Source organism: Protopterus annectens, chromosome 2.part0, assembly GCF_019279795.1.
Source record: "Protopterus annectens isolate FY-2018-M chromosome 2.part0, PAN1.0, whole genome shotgun sequence".
Taxonomy (NCBI): domain Eukaryota; kingdom Metazoa; phylum Chordata; order Ceratodontiformes; family Protopteridae; genus Protopterus; species Protopterus annectens.
In genome coordinates, this window is record NC_056728.1 from 34,671,555 (window position 1) to 34,691,816 (window position 20,262).

The window sequence follows — 20,262 nt, forward strand, 5'->3', positions numbered from 1 at the left end:
TCCGCTTGTTCTGTGGATTGGGAAAGAAAGTTGGCAAATGAATGATCTGATTAAGAGCCACACTGGATACCACCTTAGGCATGAAGGATGGATTGGTCCTGAGAGATACCCTGTCCGCATGAAAAATGATGAAAGGCTCCACTGCCATAAGAGCCTGTAATTCGGAAATCCTTCTAGCTGAAGTGACTGCTAAAAGGAAAGCTTTTTTCCAGGAGAGAAATTTTAAGTCTGCAGTAGCAGCTGGCTAGAAAGGAGGGAGAGTGAGTTTTTCCGATACAAAATTGAGGTCCCAGGCAAGGGTTGGTGCTCTCCTGGGTGGTCTTAAGTTTTTGGCCCCTCTGAGATACTGCTTTAGTAGAGGATGAGAGAAGAGGGGAGGTTCTGTGTTGTAATGAGCTGAAATGGCTGAGGCATGGATTTTTATGGAAGAAAAGGACAGGCCCTTGTGAAGCATCTCAGTTAAGTACTGTAAAATTATCATGATCAGGCAGATTTTGCTCTTTGAGCCAAGCATGCCTTCTTAGCACAGACCCAGTTACAGCAGCCCTGCAAGAGGCCTCCAAAGAATCAAAACCACATTGCAAAGTATGTTTTTCAACTTGTTCAGCTGAATGCAATCTTCTTCTTCTTTCGGCTTTTCCCAGTTAGGGGTCGCCACAGCGGATCATCTGTCTGCTCATGATTGGCAGTGGAGTTTTATGGTGTTGAGTTACCAGCTTGGCGCCCAACCTTCCACAGAAGGCATAGACACACACACTCACACCTAGGGCCAATTTAGAGTGTCCAATCCACCTACTGCATGCCTTCGGGATGTGGGAGGAAACCGGAGCACCCGGAGGAAACCCACGCGACCACAGGGAGGACATGCAGACTCCGCACAGAAGGCACTCCAGCTGAGAATTGAACCGGAGAACCTCTTGCTGTGAGGCGACAACGCTAACGGCTGCACCACCGTGGCCGCCCTTCAGCTGAATGCAATAAATCCTGTAAATCTTTATTTTCCACATAGTCAGAAATTAACATCATTTTCTGTTTAAGCAGTCCTATGATATGCTGTTGATATTTTAGCATATGAAATTGACAGTTTAAAGCTCTTGATTGCCAAGGTTGCAGAAGTGTACACCTTCTTACCCCATCTATCCAGCGCCCTGGAATCTCTATCAGAAGGGGTAAGATTTTTAGCAGTAAAAGCCTTAATGCCCTTGGGACCCTGAGAAATAGTTTCAGGATCTACAATAGGATTTTTGAAAAGGAATTTGTGGGAGTCAGGAACCCTGAAGTATCTGTGTGGCTTACAAGTAGCCGGAGGCAGAGAAGCAGGTGCCGTACTAGATTCTGAAAAAAAATCATCAACAATGTCTAGAACAGGAGGTATAGCCAAAGGCCTGTGCTGAGGTAGAAGAAGAAAATCCCTAAGTCTCTTTTTAGATCAGAGAAATCCTGACTTTCCCAGTGGAAATGTTCCCATAAGGTATGTAAAGTTTCCCCAAAAGAAAAGTCCTCAGGGGGAGAAGCAGAAAGAATGGAATCTTCTGCATCAGAGTCCTCATAAGTAGGAATAGACAATTCCTGTTCATTAGAAGAGTCAGAAGAAATAGAATCCTGTTCAGAAGATTCATAATCAATGTCTTGCCTAGGCCGCTTAGAAGGGGGGGGGGGGTTGGCTACCCCTGATCAGAGTAATTAAATTTTCAGCCATTTTGATCATTTGTTTTTAGGCATAGGGGCCTGCACATGTGGCCCAGGTGTCAGTTTTTTAGCCATAGGCCTAGAGTTTGGCCTTAGTTTTGAAGATGGCGTTGGTCTAATATACAAGTCTGTAGGCCTGAAAACACACTCAGAAGCCGGTGCCTGCACAGCGGCTCTGGACCCATCTAAGTTAGAGACATCCGCGGGTTCCATAACTGAAGCATCTCGCGGCATACCGGACTCCGAATGGGTCTCAGTAGAGGCCTTCGAATCAGAAGTAGCAGGTATCAGGGGCTGCAAAAGCGCCTCACTGAGTACCGGTGAACTGGCGACTGGCTTAGGAGAATCTTCATCGGCAGTTTTGGACCTCAACAGCCTGTCTCTGTCTTTTTCTTTGCGTTTTTTAGGTATTCCGGTAGTCGGATTGCTAACCGACGACATTTCTGGATAATTAAAGCGTGAACCGAAATATTTAGAAGCAAAAATGTACCGACGTTTGATAGTGCATTGATTAAATTTAGCACAAAACCGACAGCAAGGTACGTTGTGGTCAGGGCCTAGGCAAGAAATACAGTACAAATTAAAATTCTTATGAGGTATTTGCTTCCCACAAGTAATGTAATTATTAACTTTTACTGACATCGGTAAGGAGCAAGAAAAAGTTTCCCCAACAGGGTACTTAGCTTTTTAGTTGAAGACTTCAGTTCTGAAACTCGAAAACAAAAATTTCAGGAGTCAGCTGACCGGCACTTGTGAACTGCTTCTGCTTCGGGCACCGCGTGGCAAGAAAGACTGATGTAATGGTGTTTTATACCCCTGACGACCTGACGTCATGGAAGAAGGGACAGCAACTGACACAGGACCCAAGTCTTTATTAATCAGGCCGACTGAGGGCATCCTGCCAGCAGATTACCCAAATGTAATGACTGCAACAGTGAAACATGAAGAACATCTGAAAGGGCACATTGTGTGTATGTTCCAAACCTGGCTATGAGAAAGCAACCTAGACCTTTAATATTAAAGATGCAATCTTACCAGCAGAAGGACTTGATCCTGAGAAAACTGTGGCAGAAAGACAAAGTACTAAAAGTGGGAGACAGCAGAATATTTGTGCAGAATGATTACTCATTGTATATCAGGCAGAAGAGGAGTAAATTTATCCCACTATTCAGGAACGAGAAGCAAGTGTGAGATTTAAGCTGCTATACCCAGCTATTTTCAAAATATTCTTCTCTGTAGGGTCAAAATTATTTTTGATAAAGTACACGCTAAGGAGGAAATACAAAAGTTTGTCCAACAAAAATTGCACTGTGAAACAGAAGGAGATTCTGCTTCTTGCTCTTCTGGTAATAAAGACCACGGAGAGAATGTGCAAGTGAAACCTTTTTCAATGTTTCAGCAGAAAATGCTTGAGAGAAGGAATAAAGAAAAGCAGCTTACTAGAATAATTCAGAGTATGTTGGAAATGAAGCAGAGACAGGATTTGGGAGATGGAGATGAATAGGAATTAAACAAGGAACTTGGAAATTGACAAACGTGGGATTACAAAGCAATAATTATATTTGTGTAACATGACAGAACACGAAAATCTGGAAATATTGGACTATTTTGGACTTTGTTAAACTTGCAGGGGACTCTAAACCATACACCCTACTTCATGTCCTTAATGTTCAGAAAAATACTTAGGGGAGGGGAAGAGGAGGGAGAAAGTAAACTAAGTAAAACTATTTTTTTCTTAATGGTACTATCTTTATGGTGAGTACTTTTATTTGCATGCTATAAAGTTTTCACAGTTGTTTTTAAGGGTAATGGAGATACTAATGTAAACAGTTGATCCTGTTTTTTTTTTTCCCTCTCCCTTCATCTTTCTCTCCTTGTTCAGTTTGAAGAAATGTAGGCACTGCACTGAAAAAAAAGAACAAAATTCTGTTTAAAGAAAATTACAAAAGAAAACTTAGTGTGCTTTTTCTCATTCTTGAATAGAGTAATAACTGGATTAATGCCCACAGCTTGATCTAGTAAAAAGTTTTAAAAGAAAGCAAGTAAATGAAACAGAATATTGAATATTATAAGGCTTTTTTCTAGCAAGTAAATACATGCTTAGTCGCAATTATATATCTGGTCCTTGTGTCTCCAGGAGACAATCTGACAAAGAGAACTGGCTAGTTTAATAATGTTCTTTGAAAGCATTCAAGTGTTTAGTTTGCTGGGACAGCTATAAAGATAAGACAAAATCATACATCACTTACTTGAAGCACAGGCTGCGTCAAGCATCTTAGCATGGATAACCATTCTTTTAGGTTAATTCAACTCTGTGAGTGGGGCTATCAGTTTGTAACATCTGTTCCTATTAGGATGGTAAAAACTTCAGTTCTACTGGTTCCCGCTGAAACTACTAGGGTAGCTAGTAGCTGTAGCATAGTTCAGATACAGGTTTGCTACATCTGGGTCAGTTTGTAGTGGCTGTTTGTTTTGAGCATGTTTTCCAGGCCATCTTGGATTGGAAGGGGCCTTTCTACAATCTGGTGAGAGGATTGTGCTGAATGAAAACTGTCCAGTGAAGGGTGGTTGGTCTAGAGCTGGAATAAGCCTCCTCACTGGTCCTTTTGAACCTTTTTAAAGTTTTTTTTTCAAGTTTATAGCTTCTGGTATTTAAACCCTACATTTGAACAGGTTTCTGCTTGTTTGTGAGTCAAGCAGCATTGCTCACTAATGTGCAATTGTGCTCCACAGCCGGACAGATTAATTTAACAGTTTTTCCCTTAGTTACAGCTGTAGCACATTAGTCTAGCCCTCATCCTTAGTACTTTTCCAGTCAAAGAAATACTGCTAGTGAGCTGAAGCCTATTAAATTAACAACACCAACAAAAAAGCCAGGCAGAAATATCCTCCTTGATCAAGCCTGAAAAGACCCCCCCCCAAGTGCCAACAATCTTCAACCTAGCATTATGGACAGTGGGACCACCCCTGTTTCTAATGCCAACCTTGTGTTCTTAGGTCTCTTGAAGCAGTGTACACTGACAACCCTCTACTAATAACTCACTCTAGTACAGTGTGTGAGAGATGTATCTACACCAAGAATCTTGAAACCATGCTCTCCTGCACTCAAAACAGTAGCACGGCAGAAGCTGACAACCAACCCACCCACCATTATACATGCACAAAGTACCACTATTCATACACATACTACTTATCCAACACAAAAATCAACACATGTGGAGGTTCTCTCAAAAAATATATGGAGACACCAAAAACGTCAAAAACACAAGATTGCTACAACTAACATGGCTCCCACAGCACCCACGACACATTGCAACTCCAGTGTCTCACCTACCAAGCATGTAAGGTGTAACATTCAAAAGCCAAATTTTCTAGTCATTGGAGACTCAATAGTGAGACACAGAGATGTCCAACTTACCAGGTTGGACAAGGAGATAATCACAGTCAGCTGCCTGTCTGGTGCCAGAATTCATCAGATTACCCATGCACTCAAGTCTCTCCATAACAAGTACCATTATGACTCTGTCACAGTTCATGTTGGAGTGAATGGCCTGAGAGGTACCTTACTGGACTATATGAAGACAGACATGATTGAGCTCTCTGAGTTCGTGCCCCAGGCAGGTATGTTCCTAGCATTGAGCAGCATACTACCCTCACCCAGAATGATGTCACGGTATAAACAAAAAATTATTGATTTTAATACTTGGGTTAGTTTTTGGTGTCATTCAAAGGGGATCCAGTTCCTGTCAGCCTGGGAAGCCATGATTGACAAACCTCGCTGCTTTCCCACAGACAATTTCCACCTAGCACCTCTAGGTTTTGGCTGCTGGCAAAAGCTTTTGCCTCCCCCATAATGCCTTTTTATGGCAAAGTCTCAAAAACAAACTTACCAATGTGAAATTTGCCAGTTATAACAAAATAATGGTCATCCTGCTAAATGCTAGGAGCTTAAACCAAAAACTGCATACTCTGGAAGTACTTCTATCACTGGAAGATTTTGTTGTCTGTGCAGTCACAGAAACCTGGTTCAAGGCCTCACAGAGTACCCTGGCCTTGCAAGGCTACAATGCCTTCCATACCTTCAGACCACAAAATGAATGCGTGAGAACCAAAGGAGGTTGTATTTCTATCTATACTAAAGATAAATTCACTTTCCGCCTAGTTAGACTTAAGAACTTCATGGAGTTACTCCAAGTTCAGGTTACAGTGGGTAAGACCCCCATTCAAGTCATACCCAGTTACAGATCCCACTCCATGGGTCATAACCCATACAAAGCCTGTTTGACCACACTGGAGGCAATCCAAATATTACAAAACACTCTGGTTATGGGAGATTTCAATTATCCCACTATCAACTGGGAAACCTACGCTAGCCATAATCCACTAACGTAAAAGTTCCTTGACTTTGTTAACTCAAATGCCCTGGAACAAAGTTTTCATATCCTGACAAAAGGAACAAATATACTAGCTATGGTCCTCACTAACATGTCAAACGGATGCGCTAACACAACTGTTGGACCCTTATTACTTAAATCTGACCAGACATCAGTCACCTTCGAGCTGACACTAATATCAGAACTCACAAAGGGCGAAATCAGACTAAAAATGTTCACCAAGAGAAACTACACCCTCCTAGGTGAAGGTATAAATGCATTCTGAGCCCCACACCAGTTGGAAGTGCTAACTACATCAAGCTAACACTAATGCCCTGTGCAATCACTTGCACAAGTGTACAGAATTGGCTTTACCAGAAAGAATAGCCAGAGACCCAAGTAAAAACAAGCTGCCATGGTGGACATCTAGCTGTGACAAAAGAAGGTACTGCCAAATAATTACATGCAATTTGTGAATATCAAACTAATTTATACAAGATGCTGCTGTTAGAAAAGTATTACAACTGTACGTCATATAAGATCCTTGTGTTACAAATGTATTAGAACTGTTTGTCATGTGTATATACAATTACTTTGTACAGACGCATGTGTTGAAAAGTTACTTGCAAAGTGACGTGTTTGAAATGTAACCACAGTGTGCCTACCGAAGAGAACAGAAATGTCCATGCACTACTGTCACTGTTTAAATGTATCTGTTTTAACACAGGAAACTGGAAGGTTAACCTCAGTCCAAAAAACTTTAGAAAAACATCTGAAATTAAACTACTTTATAGGTTAGGCATAAAGAGGTTATTACACAGTTTTCAATGCAGCCAGAGGCACAAAGTCTGTACTAGAAGGCTTTCTGCATTGTCTTTGGTGTGAAGTAATTACTACTCTGAAAGCACGAAGGAATGCAATGGTTTTATGACTTCCAGCACCTGCCAAAGATTGGAGTAAAAGCCCTTGTATGTGCATTTTTAAAGGTAGGTGCTAAGTCCTGCCAGCTTCAGCAATGGGAGTTTTACCTGAGAACTAGAAGTCACATGATCACAGATGATGTCATTCTGCAAGTTATCCCAGCAGTAATACTTTAGACATTTTGAGAAGTCTCAGAGTGAGACAGATCATTCTGCATTCTGTCTTGGACCTGACAACAAGAAGAACCCTTTATTACCTCATCTGCCTTGCTCTATTACTAAGTTTTTAGGGTATAGTAATTCTCTTAGATACAGTCAGTAACATAGTGAAGCTTAATTTAGATATTATTTTTTCTTTATTTATCTAAGCCTACCCTATCCTGTAATGCTATTTTAAATATTTCCTGTGATTTTAAACTCTGATGTCACTGTGAATACATACTTAGTATTGTCTTTTCTTCTTTTATTATTTAGTATTAAATATATTTCAACCTTTCATTGTGGCTGATCTTTGTAGAGATATTTAACATTTGAGAGTACTTGCATATTTATTTGGTGACACTGTGTGGGCCCCCCTAACTGCCTTTCTCTTGTTAAAACTACCACTTGTATTAATATTAATATTACGCAGTAAAATTGGTCACCCTTTGTTAAGGGCCTTAAGGTAGCTCTCAAGGAGTGACTGGTGGCAGTGATAACTACCTTATAGTCTGGCCAGAAGGGGGCATAGCTAGTAAATCTGTGCCGGCCTTTCCCAGGTGTGTGTGCGTGTGTGTGTGTGTCTGTGTGTGTGTGTGTGTGTGTGTGTGTGTGTGTGTGTGTGTGTGTGTGTGTGTGTGTGTGTGTGTGTGTGTGTGTGTATGTGTGCGTAAATCAAACCTCAAAGAGTGTGTATGTCAGCTACTTGGGCAGGGACACGAAGCACTGGTTGGGAAGATAGACTGCTGAACGTCTTGGCTTGGTCACTCCGCTGAGATCTCAACTCTATAGCTCTGCCAGTGGGAAGTCTTACTGGGGATCTGGAGGAAGAGGGGAGAAACCACCCCCGGACTGAATGCAGTCTCTGTGTGCTCTTAAGGGAAACTGCACTTGATGCAGAGATCTGCATCTGGAAATACGGTGTGTGCACCTGTTATCCTCCCAGTGAACTTCCTCCCACAGGTGCGAGTGGTGAAAATTGAGGCTCTTTGTTACTAGCCTAGAGATGGGATATCCAGATCACATACTAGTTGGCAATGGTGGGGCGTCACACCAGCATCAACAAACTTTACAATAAACACAAAAAGTTCCTGTTCATGAAAACAAAGGTGAGACCCCCAACAATGGAAAAGCACCCTCCTCAGCCTCAACAGGCAAATAAGACAACTTGTCAAATCCTCTAAGGGCCTCTTTGAGAAAAACTTAGCTAGCACAGCCAAGGATAACCATACATCCTTTTACAGCTATGTACATAGCCAAAAAGGTATGACACAAGCATGTACAGAACTAGAACCAATGGTATCACACACACTGACCCCACAGAAATAGCAAACCTGCTAGCAGATAAATTTGTCAAAAATTTCACCCCCTATCCCCTCCAAATCTATCACAAAACTTGCCCCAAACTCCACCCCCCACCCTACACATCTGAAGAACAGGTCATCAAAGCCTTGTCCAAGACAAAAAACACAGCCTCTATGGGACCAGACGGCATCTCACGCTGTCTTTTAAACAGGCTAAAACATGAACTAGCAAAACCATTAAGTACCTTTTTCATTCACAGACTAACCACAAGCTTTGTTCTGGCAGAGTGGAGAACAGCAACAGTTATTCCCCTCCATAAAGATGGCTAAGCAACACACCCAGGGAATTACAGACCCATACGCCTGACCAGCCTCATCTTTAAGGACATGGAATGTATTATGGACCTCATAAATAAAGACATAGGTGACCTCCAAACCCTGGATACTACCCAATTCAGCTTTATCAAGGGCATTCATCAAACGTCCTAAGTAAAATGTCCTTAAGTAAAATGTCCTAAAAATCCTGTCTGTTAAATCTTGTGGATTTTTTCAAAAATGTGACCAGGGCCATTGATGAGGGCAAATCTGTGCACACAGCATACCTCGACTTGACAAAGACTTTTGACCCAAACCTATAATCAGGCATTATCAGTAAACTTAGCAAACTGAATGTAAACCCCTTTGCTACAAGATGGGTTGCTAACTGGCTCACAAACCAGACACACATTATAAAAGGGGGTAACTTCACATCAACCTGCAGACCTGTTACCAGTGGGGTGCCACAGGGGTGAGTGCTGGGCCTCCTGCTGTTTGGTATATACTTCTCAAAAGTCCAGGTCAAAACTAAGGGGTTGTAGCTGACCAAGTTTGCAGATGACTGCAAACTGGGTGCAATTAATGAGTCCCAGAATTATGTCAATATACTCCAGGAGGGTGTTACGCAGACCGACGACTAGTGTCTTAGTCATGGTCTCAAACATGAATGCGAAGAAATGCATCATCATTCCCTTCGGCACAAATAATGTCCCTTCAAACTATCAAATCAACAATACCCTAAGTACCCATGAAATGGTAAGGGACTTGGTTTCACAAGTCGACCACAACCGTATCTTCGACCAACATGTGTCTACTGTAGTAAGGAAGGCTTTCTACATAGCACACTTGATTAGTAAAGGCATTGCCTCAACAGTAAAAGAGGTTAGAACCCCTCTATACTCGTCACTAATCCGGCCCATAAATTGAGTATATCGCCCTGTTTGGGATGTACTGTACAAAGCACCTGCAGCAACTGGAGAGACCTCAAAGGTTTCTAACAAAGGAGATCAAGAGACTCCAGCACATACTGTACACAGACCACCTAAAGTCCCTGTCATTTTACTCTGTATCTTACAGACTTCTTAGCAGAGACTTATGCCTGGCTTACAGAGCAATCTCAGACCCAAACCTAATAAACTTGCTGCATATATCCATAAATAAAACAAGACTTGGGCCATCCATACCAGGGACCTAAATATGGCCTGCAACTTAAATAGGACATGCTGGAGGGACATATTTATCTTCCAGTGACTGCTGCGTCTTTGGAATAGGCTACCTATTCATGTCATGCAGAGCACCTCTATGACACTGTTCAAAAGGAACATGGACGAGTGGATGGGGCACAATAAATTCTTACTGGGAATACCGTCCATAACCCTGTGGACATGGTCAGTCATTACTAAATGCAGTTTTGGTTATTAACTAATATTTCTATGGCAATACATTGGGATGAAATGACTAGGCTTGAAATGACCTCCAAGTCGACAGCCTAATAATCTCCTATGATCCTATTTGAAGATGTACAAACTTTTGTGTGTTATTAGAGTTAATAGGTCTTAGGGCGGTATTGGGGTGTGTGTGTTTTTTTATTTAAGGGTTTTTAAAGTCTGTCTGGTGTGACATAGGCAAAAATGGATATGACAAGAAACAACTGCATAAAAGATCAACCTGCCAAACAGTGTACACATGTAACACAAAAGCTAGAACTAGACATTTAAAAAGCTGTTATACATAAAAAAATGTGAATAATAACTTTTTAATACGATGATGCTTTCTGTAATGTCTTTAAATGTCAATGGTCTCACAGACAAATGCAAAAAAAGAAAGAGTGGTGAACTATATTAAAAAATGTAGAGTCCAAATAGCTATGCTACAGGAGACGCAGCTGGCAAGAACTGAACATGTGAATTTGATAAAGAAAGGTTTTCTGGATGGTCATTCAGTGGAATATCTGGGATAAAGGAAAAGAACAGTACTTACACTAATTACAAGAGGAGCTCCAATAGTGATAGAAAAAGATAAAAAAAAACACAATAATACTAGATCTGTAGTACTACGGAGCTACTGGCAAGGGAGGAGGATTATACTGGCATGTATTTATATTTCACCTAAAACCGCTACGATGGAGCTTGAGAAAATTCTGGGAGAAAATACCAACTTTCATCAACGAATACTACTTATAGGTGATGACTGGAATTTGATTTGAAACAGTCAACATGTGTCTGGGGGCCCAGAAGGGAACATATAACAAAGGAGGGTAGATTTCTTAGATATTTATGAAAATATTTAGCATGGAAGATTTAAATTCAGTACGGGGAGTTCAAAGTTAATTTACATATTATTCCCTAGGACACAAAAACTGAATTTGCATATTATTCCCCAAAACACAAAAACTGGGCTAGGCTAGACAGAGTTTACATTTCACAGGATTACATGCATTTAACTGAGGGTCTTGAAATGCACCCAATAACTATTTCATATCATGTGCCAATAAAAACAAAAATAAAAACACAGAATAATGAAATAAAAATGAGACACTGTCGCTTTCCAACCTATCTGCTGAAAAGAGAAGAATTTAAGGAATGGGTAGTGGAAATTATTCAGGAGCTATTAGAGAAGATAGAAATTTCTTCTGAAAATATAGCTAGGGAGTAGGATAAAATTAAAGTGGAGTTTAAAAATAGGGTGGAAAAAGAAGAAAGGGAGAAAAGGTTAAGAAGTAACAAGAACTATTTAGAGGGACTGACAAATGTTAAAGTATTGCAAAATAGGGGGGAATCTCACAGACTAAGAAGACGAACAACTGCAGAATGCTAAACAGAAAATAAGGGATTACCTCGATAACATGCAAGAGTTTAGAAAGATTGCTCTTAAGCAACTGTTTTTTGACAATAATTCTAGAGCACAAATACTTTAGAACAACACAAAGTAGAAAGGGCTTTTGCCAACCATAGGGAGCCTATAAAAAGTAGAATAACAAGACATCCCTTAGAAGTATTAGAAATATTTTGGAAATTCTATGGAAAACTGTATAAAGCAGAGAAATACAGAAATGAAGAAAAGGTGCAAATGGAAATGTTTATGGAAGAATTAAACATGCCAAGGTTAGACATAGATGAAGCTCAATTACTAACAGTTTGGACAGGAGGAGATGAGATAAAAATGATGATGTAGAGCCACTCTACAGAAAGGCCCCAGGAATAGATGGTATTCCTGTAGTTTGGAAGCTAGGGGGAAAACTGAAATATCTGGAAGGTTTTGTATAACAGTATGTTAAGAGGAGGAGAAGTACCAACACCCTGGAAGAAAACAGAGGTAGCTGTAATACCTAAAGAGGGTAAACATCAATTAGATGCAGTTTCATACAGGCCCATTTCAATACTATACCATGATTATAAAGTGTTTATGTATATAATGGCTAAAAGAATGGCAAACGTGATACCAAAATTGATAAATATGGATCAATGTGAGTTTTTGCAGGGGAGGCAAACATTTGACAACAATAACAGAACATTGATAATCCAGAGGGAAGCAGAATGTAAGAAAATACCATTGCTGTTGGTGGGTCTTGATGCAGAGAAAGCATCTGCAGAGTAAGCTTGGACTTTATGAGCAGGGTAATGGGAGCATTTGCATTCCCTGATAAAATTATAAGGTTGATTAGAATGATATATGAGGGATTGGAGGTGAAAATTAAAGTGGGTTGGTTAATCTCTGATAACTTCTACTTATTCCCCTTTGTTATTTGCATTATATTTAGAACCACTGGCAAAGAAAATAAGGATCTCAGGAATTCATGGATATGATTGGTATGGTAGTAAGAAAAGCTTGGCTATATTTGCAGATGATATTACTTTATACCTGATAAAACCAGAAAAGGACACTTTAGTATTGTGGAATATTTTGAGACAGTTTCTAATCTTTTTGGGATACAAAGTTAATAAAGCTAAAACAAAAGCAACAGCAGTAAATTATGTACCTACACACAAATTAGTTCAGCAATATCCACATTTATGGGGACATGATAAATGAAGTACTTAAGAGTATGTATTAAAAATGTTTCTGGTGTGGCAGCTAAGGATATGTGAAAAGAGACTAAACAAAAGATAATATAAAAACTGAGACAATGGAACCCCTGTTATATGGATAGTAAGATTCAGGCAGTTAGAATGTTTTTAGTCCCTTTAATCTTATGCACAGGTAGTGCATATTTTTATCAACCAGAGGAGAAGTTGTGGATAGCAATTAATAGAGAGCTGAAGGATATTATCTGGGAGGGGAAGATGGCAACAGTCAAGAGGTTAAGTTGATTCTTCCAATAGAACAGGGATGATTGGGATTACCAGATTTGAAGGGGTATTTCAGAGCTACACAGTTAAGGCTCCTATACATAGCACAAGCAGAAACCTACAATTCAAAGTGGAAAGTGATGTTGAAACAGGGGGAAAGCTCAAGAAAAAAGGAGAGATTGGGATTTTGGATGCAGACTTAAGAATAACAAGAATAATCATACAGAAAATTATATTCATAAATTAACAGAAAGTGTTCAAACATCTAAGCCAACATGGGAATGGAGAAATGAGATTCTGCCGATAGGGATGAATGTAATTAGGGATATAGGCAATAGGCAAGAGGGGGTTGGAATTTATTGGAGAAAACTGGCAAAATAACCAAGGTACTGGAGGGAAATAACTAGAGAGGGAAAGGTAATAGAATGGGAAGATGCCAAGAATGTATTTAGAGTGCATGTTAGAGATTGCCTTCCCTATTAAGGATTGATATCAGAGTATAGGCAAAGAGAAAGAAAAAGCGGGGTCCTAAATGAAAGACCAGCACTGGTAAAATTTTTAGCAGAATCTAGAACAGAAGCTGCTATAAAGGAATAACTAATAAAGCATATAAAATACTGCATGATAACTATAAGAATCAATCAGAGGAGGTTAGAAAGGATTGGGAAGAGAGATTGGATAAGCAATTCACAAAGAAACAATGGGAGGATATATGTAGGTCTCCCAAACATGCAAAAAAATCTAGAAGATTTAGGATTTTTGATGGGAAATGTTCACATAGATATTTGTATACCCCAAGTAGACTACAGAGAATTTGTCCTCAGGTAGACAGCAAATGTTGGAGATGTGACAGGGAAGAAAGCGGTATTTTTTTGGAGTGCAGTGAGTTGCCGGACTTTAAGGATTCCCTGTAGGATGCACTGTTGGAGACGCTGGCTGGAGATGCTGAGTTTTCTGAGCTATGATACAGAATTGGAATTGCCTAGACATGGTAAGGCCTTGCTGTCTCTAATTATGGTGGCTGCCAAAAAAAATACTAGAAAATAGAAATCCAAACCTAAACCAACTATATTAGAAGTAGTGAATACAGTAACAGGTAAGACGACTGGTACTGAAATCTTTAGAAAAAGGTAGGAACAAACTACACAGAAAAAATAGGAATTGTGGGAACAACACATGTGGGGAGGAATGAAGTTTAAAAGAAAGCAAGACTTAAATGAACAATGTAATCTTTGAATGAAAACAATTGGGTAGATTATATGTGAAGTATAATGTTTGCAACTGAGTGAGTCAGTACAGTTTGTGATGTAACATGTTTGCAACTAGGATTGTGACGGTGTGGTTTGTTTTCATTTACATAAATGTATGATTGCTTATATCATAACTGATGGCTTAATAAAGATGTTTCCTGTTTAAACAAAAAGGGGGCAGGAATTGAAAAATTTATATAATGTTGCTTAGGTTATATGACATATAACAATATATATGAACTATAATGTTTGGTAAGTTTAACTTAAAACAGTTTAATTGCTTCTATATAAATGAAAATGAGCCTATGTAACAAGGTGTTTAAAGAAAGAATCAATCACAGGAGGTTAGAAAGGATTGAGAAGAGAGATTAGATAAGCAATTCACAAAGAACCAATTGGGGGATATATGTCTGTCTCCTGAATATGCAACAAAATCTAGAAGATTTAGGATTTTTGTTTGGAAATGTTCACATATTGTAGATATTTGTATATCCCAAGTAGACTGCACAGAATTTTTCCTCACGCAGACAGCAAATGCTGGAGGTGTGATGGGGATGAAACAAGTAGCTGGGAACATATTTTCTGGGAGTGTAATGAGTTGACAGACTTTAAAGATTCCCTGCAGACAGCTCTACTAGAAATACTGGGTGAGCAAACTAGTGTAACTAAAAAAATGATTTTTTTGAGCTATGATACAGAACCGGAATTGCCTAGAGATATAGTAAGGCCTTGCTGGGTCTAATTGTGGTGGCTGCGAAAAAACAATTACTATAAAATGGAAATCAAAGTGTAAACCAACTGTGCTAGAATTAGTGAATATAGTAACTGAAAAAAAACTGGGATTGAGATCTTTAGAGGTAGGAGCAATTAGGAGTACACAGAAAAAATGGGAATTGTGGGAACAACAGATACAGGGGAGGAATGAGATTTAAAAGAAGGCAGGATTTGAAAAAGTTATTTAATGTCTGACTGACAATGATTGGGTAGATTATAAGTGTTGTACAATGTTTGCAGCTAGGATTATGTCAATATGGTTTGTGATGTAAAATGTTTGCAACTGGGATTGTGTTGGTAGGGTTTGTTTTCATTTATATACATGTATGATTACCTATGCCAAAAGTGATGTTTTAGTAAAGATGTTTCTTGTTTAAAAAAGAGAGCGGTCTTTATGGAGATTTCCAAAAGCTGGGTAATTACATACAAGCCAATATTAAGAGGTGGCAAGAGGTGGATACAGTGCTGTCAAGAGTATACTGATGGGCTTCATTCCATTAAGGAAAATGTGGTTCTAAAAGCAGGTGTAGAGACTCTGGAAGCTTTAACAGAATATGCAGGAAACACTGACAAGATACAGAAGACCAATCCAGATGGAAAATTTGTTGGTTCTGTGACATACGAGGGGTGCTGGAAGGAGCTAACCGTAAAAGCATTATGAAGGGACTATTCAGTCATTGATGGACCTGCCAGACCAAGGCATCAAAATTAAGGCTCTAACCATGTGGCTTGGTGACCGCAAAGACTGGGTCCCCAGCAACCAAAACAAGTGCTGGTCCTGTTTACAGAGAATATGCAAAAAAGGAAATATCATTGTTATTATGGAAGACAGCAGTAAAGTGACTATGTAGGGAAAGAAGGGTCTAAAGAGGCCAAGACATTTTAGCAGCCAAAAAAAGGACTTCATATCTGAGGACCTAGTTCTGTGGAGGTTCCCAAACATTAACAACAATGTAAGAGGCTATAGGAATACTGGAGGATACCCTGAAAGCAGAGGTAGCAGGAATAAGATAAGAGACAGCTCCAAATGTAACAGCAAGTAAGTGTGGGAGAAAGAGGCAGCAGCACAATTTTTTAAAATAATTTAAAACATGTGCTATGTTATAAGACACAGCAAGGTTAATCATGTACAAGAAATGCCAGGAAAGGGAAAAGAGGGTAGCAATGTTAACCAGTGTTACTAGAGCCAAGAGTGACAGCTTACATGGAGTGAACTGCTTTGGACTGATCACAGTGGTTTATAGACTCGCCAGTGATAATGCAGGGATACTTGCTTATTTGGGAATGTTTTCTATGATTGTACAATGGTTGGTTATTATTCTGCTACTTGAGTCTTTCCATTCTGTTCCCTTTTGTTTCTTCTTTTTTCTTTCTTTCATGCTTTATACCTGCTGAATTGTATTGTTCTGCTTGGTGGTGACTGCAGGCATTTAATAAACAGAAACTGTTGCTGAAATTCAAGACTCTCGAACATACAAATGCAGACTCGTTGACAGGCAAATGTGAATATAAATAACATCAAATGACAAATGTGTGACAGTTATCAAAGGTGTGGAACAGAAAAGGAATCAGAGAGTTAGGGACAACTGACAGTACATATGAATGTTTTTTTTCTTATAAATGCTACCCCTTTAGAACTGAGTATTTGCCAAAAACACCTGCTAAACTGTGGAAAGTGTTTTAGCATATTAAAAGTTTATATGAAAAATGATTACTGGCCCAAGAGGATTAAGAAGATAACAGCAAACAGACAACTTCAAATGGAAATGACAGGGTTATGTGTAAATAACAATGAAACTGAATATAATGGCATAAAAGCAAATGAAAACAGACAAGCTGAAGCCTGCTTACTGTAAGGGAGGCTGGGGAAAGTACAGTCCCCCTTCTTTCATCTCCCCTTCATCTCCACCTTTTTTATATTTTTTCTTTTGTCGATACATGAAGGCAAAGCAGATCAGATCTAATGATGATAGGAATGTGCTAATAGTTGACTTTGGAGAGTCAACCCCTTCCAGTAGAGGAAGGGAGGAAAAGAGTATGGGGGACAGCTGAACACACACAGTGATACAGGGGATTTTTGGGGCTTTTACTTATTCCGCAATGATTGAGACGACGGGGAATAGGAATTTAAAGGCCTTCAAAAAAAAAAGACAACTTTATTCTAGTGGAGTGAGCCCCTGTAGGTCTCTAATGTGGGATTTAGTCACTGGTGACACGTTTGACTGCTGGAGACAGGCGGTTACCTCCAGTTTGAAGGGACTACCCCATCTTTGGGAGTCTGTAATTAAAAAATGTATATAATTTGTAAGATTATAAAACAAGAAGTTACGTACTTACCATAATGTTCCATCTGTGTAGTCGATCTTCATTCATTGTTGACTAATGAGTTTGGTTCTGAACTCTCGGAACCGACTTGGCCGTTATATAAAGCTTGCACCAGCCAAAAACTCTTGAGCTAAGGCTCTACCCATACTGCCTTTCTTCCCATTACCTCAGATCAAGTTTGCCTACCATTAATAAGAAAATGGAAGCTCTGTCTGAGCAACAACCCTATGACAACTCCAGGACTAGTTCGGAACCTCCAGGAGTTCCTAGGAGGGGGCAGAAGGGTGGGATGTCAAGCATGAATGAAGATCAACAACAGATGGAACATTATGGTAAGAACATAACTTCTTTATCTGATGTTTTCAATCTCCATTCAATCCTGACTGATGAGACAGAGTCCCCAGCTACTTTAGATCCTGGGCAGCCCTAAGGAAGGATATTCCTGAGCTCCATAGAGCCAAAGGATACTCTTCCCCTGGAGACCATGTCTTATTTGTAATGAGTGATAAAGGTAGGTGGGATAGCCCAAGTTGCAGCTGCGCATGTCTTCCATAGAAGCTCTGGAATGGAAGACCGCTGAAGTGGAAACAGATCTTGTTGAATGAGCTCTAACTTTTGTCGGAGGTTTGAGTTTATTCTGATTGTATATAAAGGTAATGCAGATTCTCAACCATTTCAATAAGGTAACCTTTGAAACCGGTTTTCCCAATCTGATACCTGAAAAGAATAGGAATAGTTGGTCTGATTTTCTAGAGGCCTTTGTTCTGTCTAAATAGAAACGTAACTGCCTGTGAATGTCCAACATGTGCAAGCAGTACTCTCCTTTGTTTGACAAATGTAGAAATAAAAAAGTACAGTTTTGTACCTACCATAAATGTAGATGTTCGAGGATTCCATTGCTGCAGTCCTGACTATTGGGTATAGTCCGCGTCCCAGTCGGCCCGAATACCAGAGTATAAGGCTGACGTCGGTCATGGCGCCTTAGACTGACGTCAGTACGTCAGGGTACTAATGCGCATGACCGACGTCATTTCCTCAGTCTTTTCTTGCCCCAGATGTCAGAAGACCCAAAAAGACAAGTCCCAAAAACAACCTGCACCAAAAAACATGTACAATATATACAACAATATATACAAAAATATAAGCATGTAAACTCACCTACACAACCACCCCTAAACACAGAGGGGAAGGAGGGAGGGTAAATTGGACTGCAGCAATGGAATCCTCGAACATCTACATTTATGGTAGGTACAAAACTGTACTATGTTCTTCGTCTTCCATTGCTGCAGTCCTGACTATTGGGTAGAATCCCAAAGCAGAGGAAAGGGAGGCTGGCAAATTATAAGGAAGTAGGAGCTGATAACATGCCTTGCAAAACAGCAGTGGCAAAACCAGCCCTAGACTTAGAGTAGATAGGAAGATGATAATGCTTAGAGAAAGTATGCACTGAACTCCAAGTAGCTGCTTCCAAAATATCCTTAGTTGCCACCTACCTTAGAAATGCTGTAGAAGTGGCAGTAGCCCTAGTGGAATGAGGCCTAATCCCAGCTGGAATCTCCTTGCCATGATGGGAATAACAAAATGCAATGCAAAAGCCAATCCACCGGGAAATAGTTTGTTTTGACACAGGCTTGCCCTGTGAACTCAAGGCAAAAGAAACAAACAACTGCTGAGACTGCCTAAAATCCTTAGTCCTGCTTAAATAATATCTCAATTGCCTGTGTACATCTAAAGTGTGCAAAATCTTTTCCCCTTTATTTTGGGGATCTGCATAAAAAGTAGGCAAATGAATAGTTTGGTTTAAAGCCACACTAGAAACCACCTTAGGCATAAAGGAAGGATTAGTGCGTAATGATACCCTATCCTTATGGAAAATCAAAAAGGCTCTACTGCCATAAGGGCCTGCAACTCAGACACCCTTCTTGCAGAAGTAATGGCCAACAGAAAAGCAGTCTTCCATGACAAGTATTTCAACTCAGCAGTAGCCGCAGGCTCAAAAGGTTGTAGAGTAAGTTTTTCCAACACAAAATTGAGATCCCAAGCCGGAGTAGGAGCTCTCGCTGGGTCTTATATTCTTTGCCCCTCTAAGAAACTGCTTGAACAAAGGATGCGAAAACAAAGGTGGGTCACAATCATAATGAGCTGAAATTGCTGCAGCATGAATCTTAATGGAAGAGAAGGACAAACCTTTGTCCAATAACTCAGTAAGATATTGAAGAGCCACACTCAAATTAGGCTCAGAAATCTCCAAATTCTTTGCTGTACTCCAAAATAAAAATCTCTTCCATTTGTCTGCGTACACCTTCCTTGTACTAGGTCTTCTAGCTTCCATAATCACATTTAAAACTTGCTGAGGAAGTTGAGACCTGCTGTGCTTCAAGAGAGAATATGCCAGGCTGTTAGATGAAGAGAGTGAAGCTTGACATTGAGCAGATGACCATCCTTCTGAGATAACAGATGAGGAATCAGAGGTAAAGGCCATGGAGGCTTCCTTACCAGACTCCGTAGTAGTGGATACCAGTGTTGCGAGGCCAATCTGGAGCTATCAAAATCATCCTTGGCCTGTCTTGTCTGACCTTTAATAATACCTTTGGAAGAAGAGGCAGAGGTGGAAAGGCATAGACATGAAGGTTTTTCCAACTGAAAGACAGAGCATCCACTTTCCAAGCTGTGTGATGAAACCCCTTTGTGCAATACTTTGGCAGCTGGTGGTTTAGTGGAGAAGCGAACAGATCTATGTCTGGAGTTCCCCATGACACTGTCAATTTCTGAAATACATGAAGATCCAGTTTCCACTCGTGGGGATCCATGATTTGTCTGCTTAA

General features: G+C 40.0%; 1 protein-coding gene across 1 annotated transcript in view; it reads right to left on the bottom strand.

Annotated features, from left to right (window-relative positions):
* The window catches only part of UNC80 (unc-80 homolog, NALCN channel complex subunit), a 5,631,640-nt gene that overhangs the window by 3,300,588 nt on the left and 2,310,790 nt on the right, over window positions 1-20,262 (bottom strand). The window lies entirely within an intron of this gene.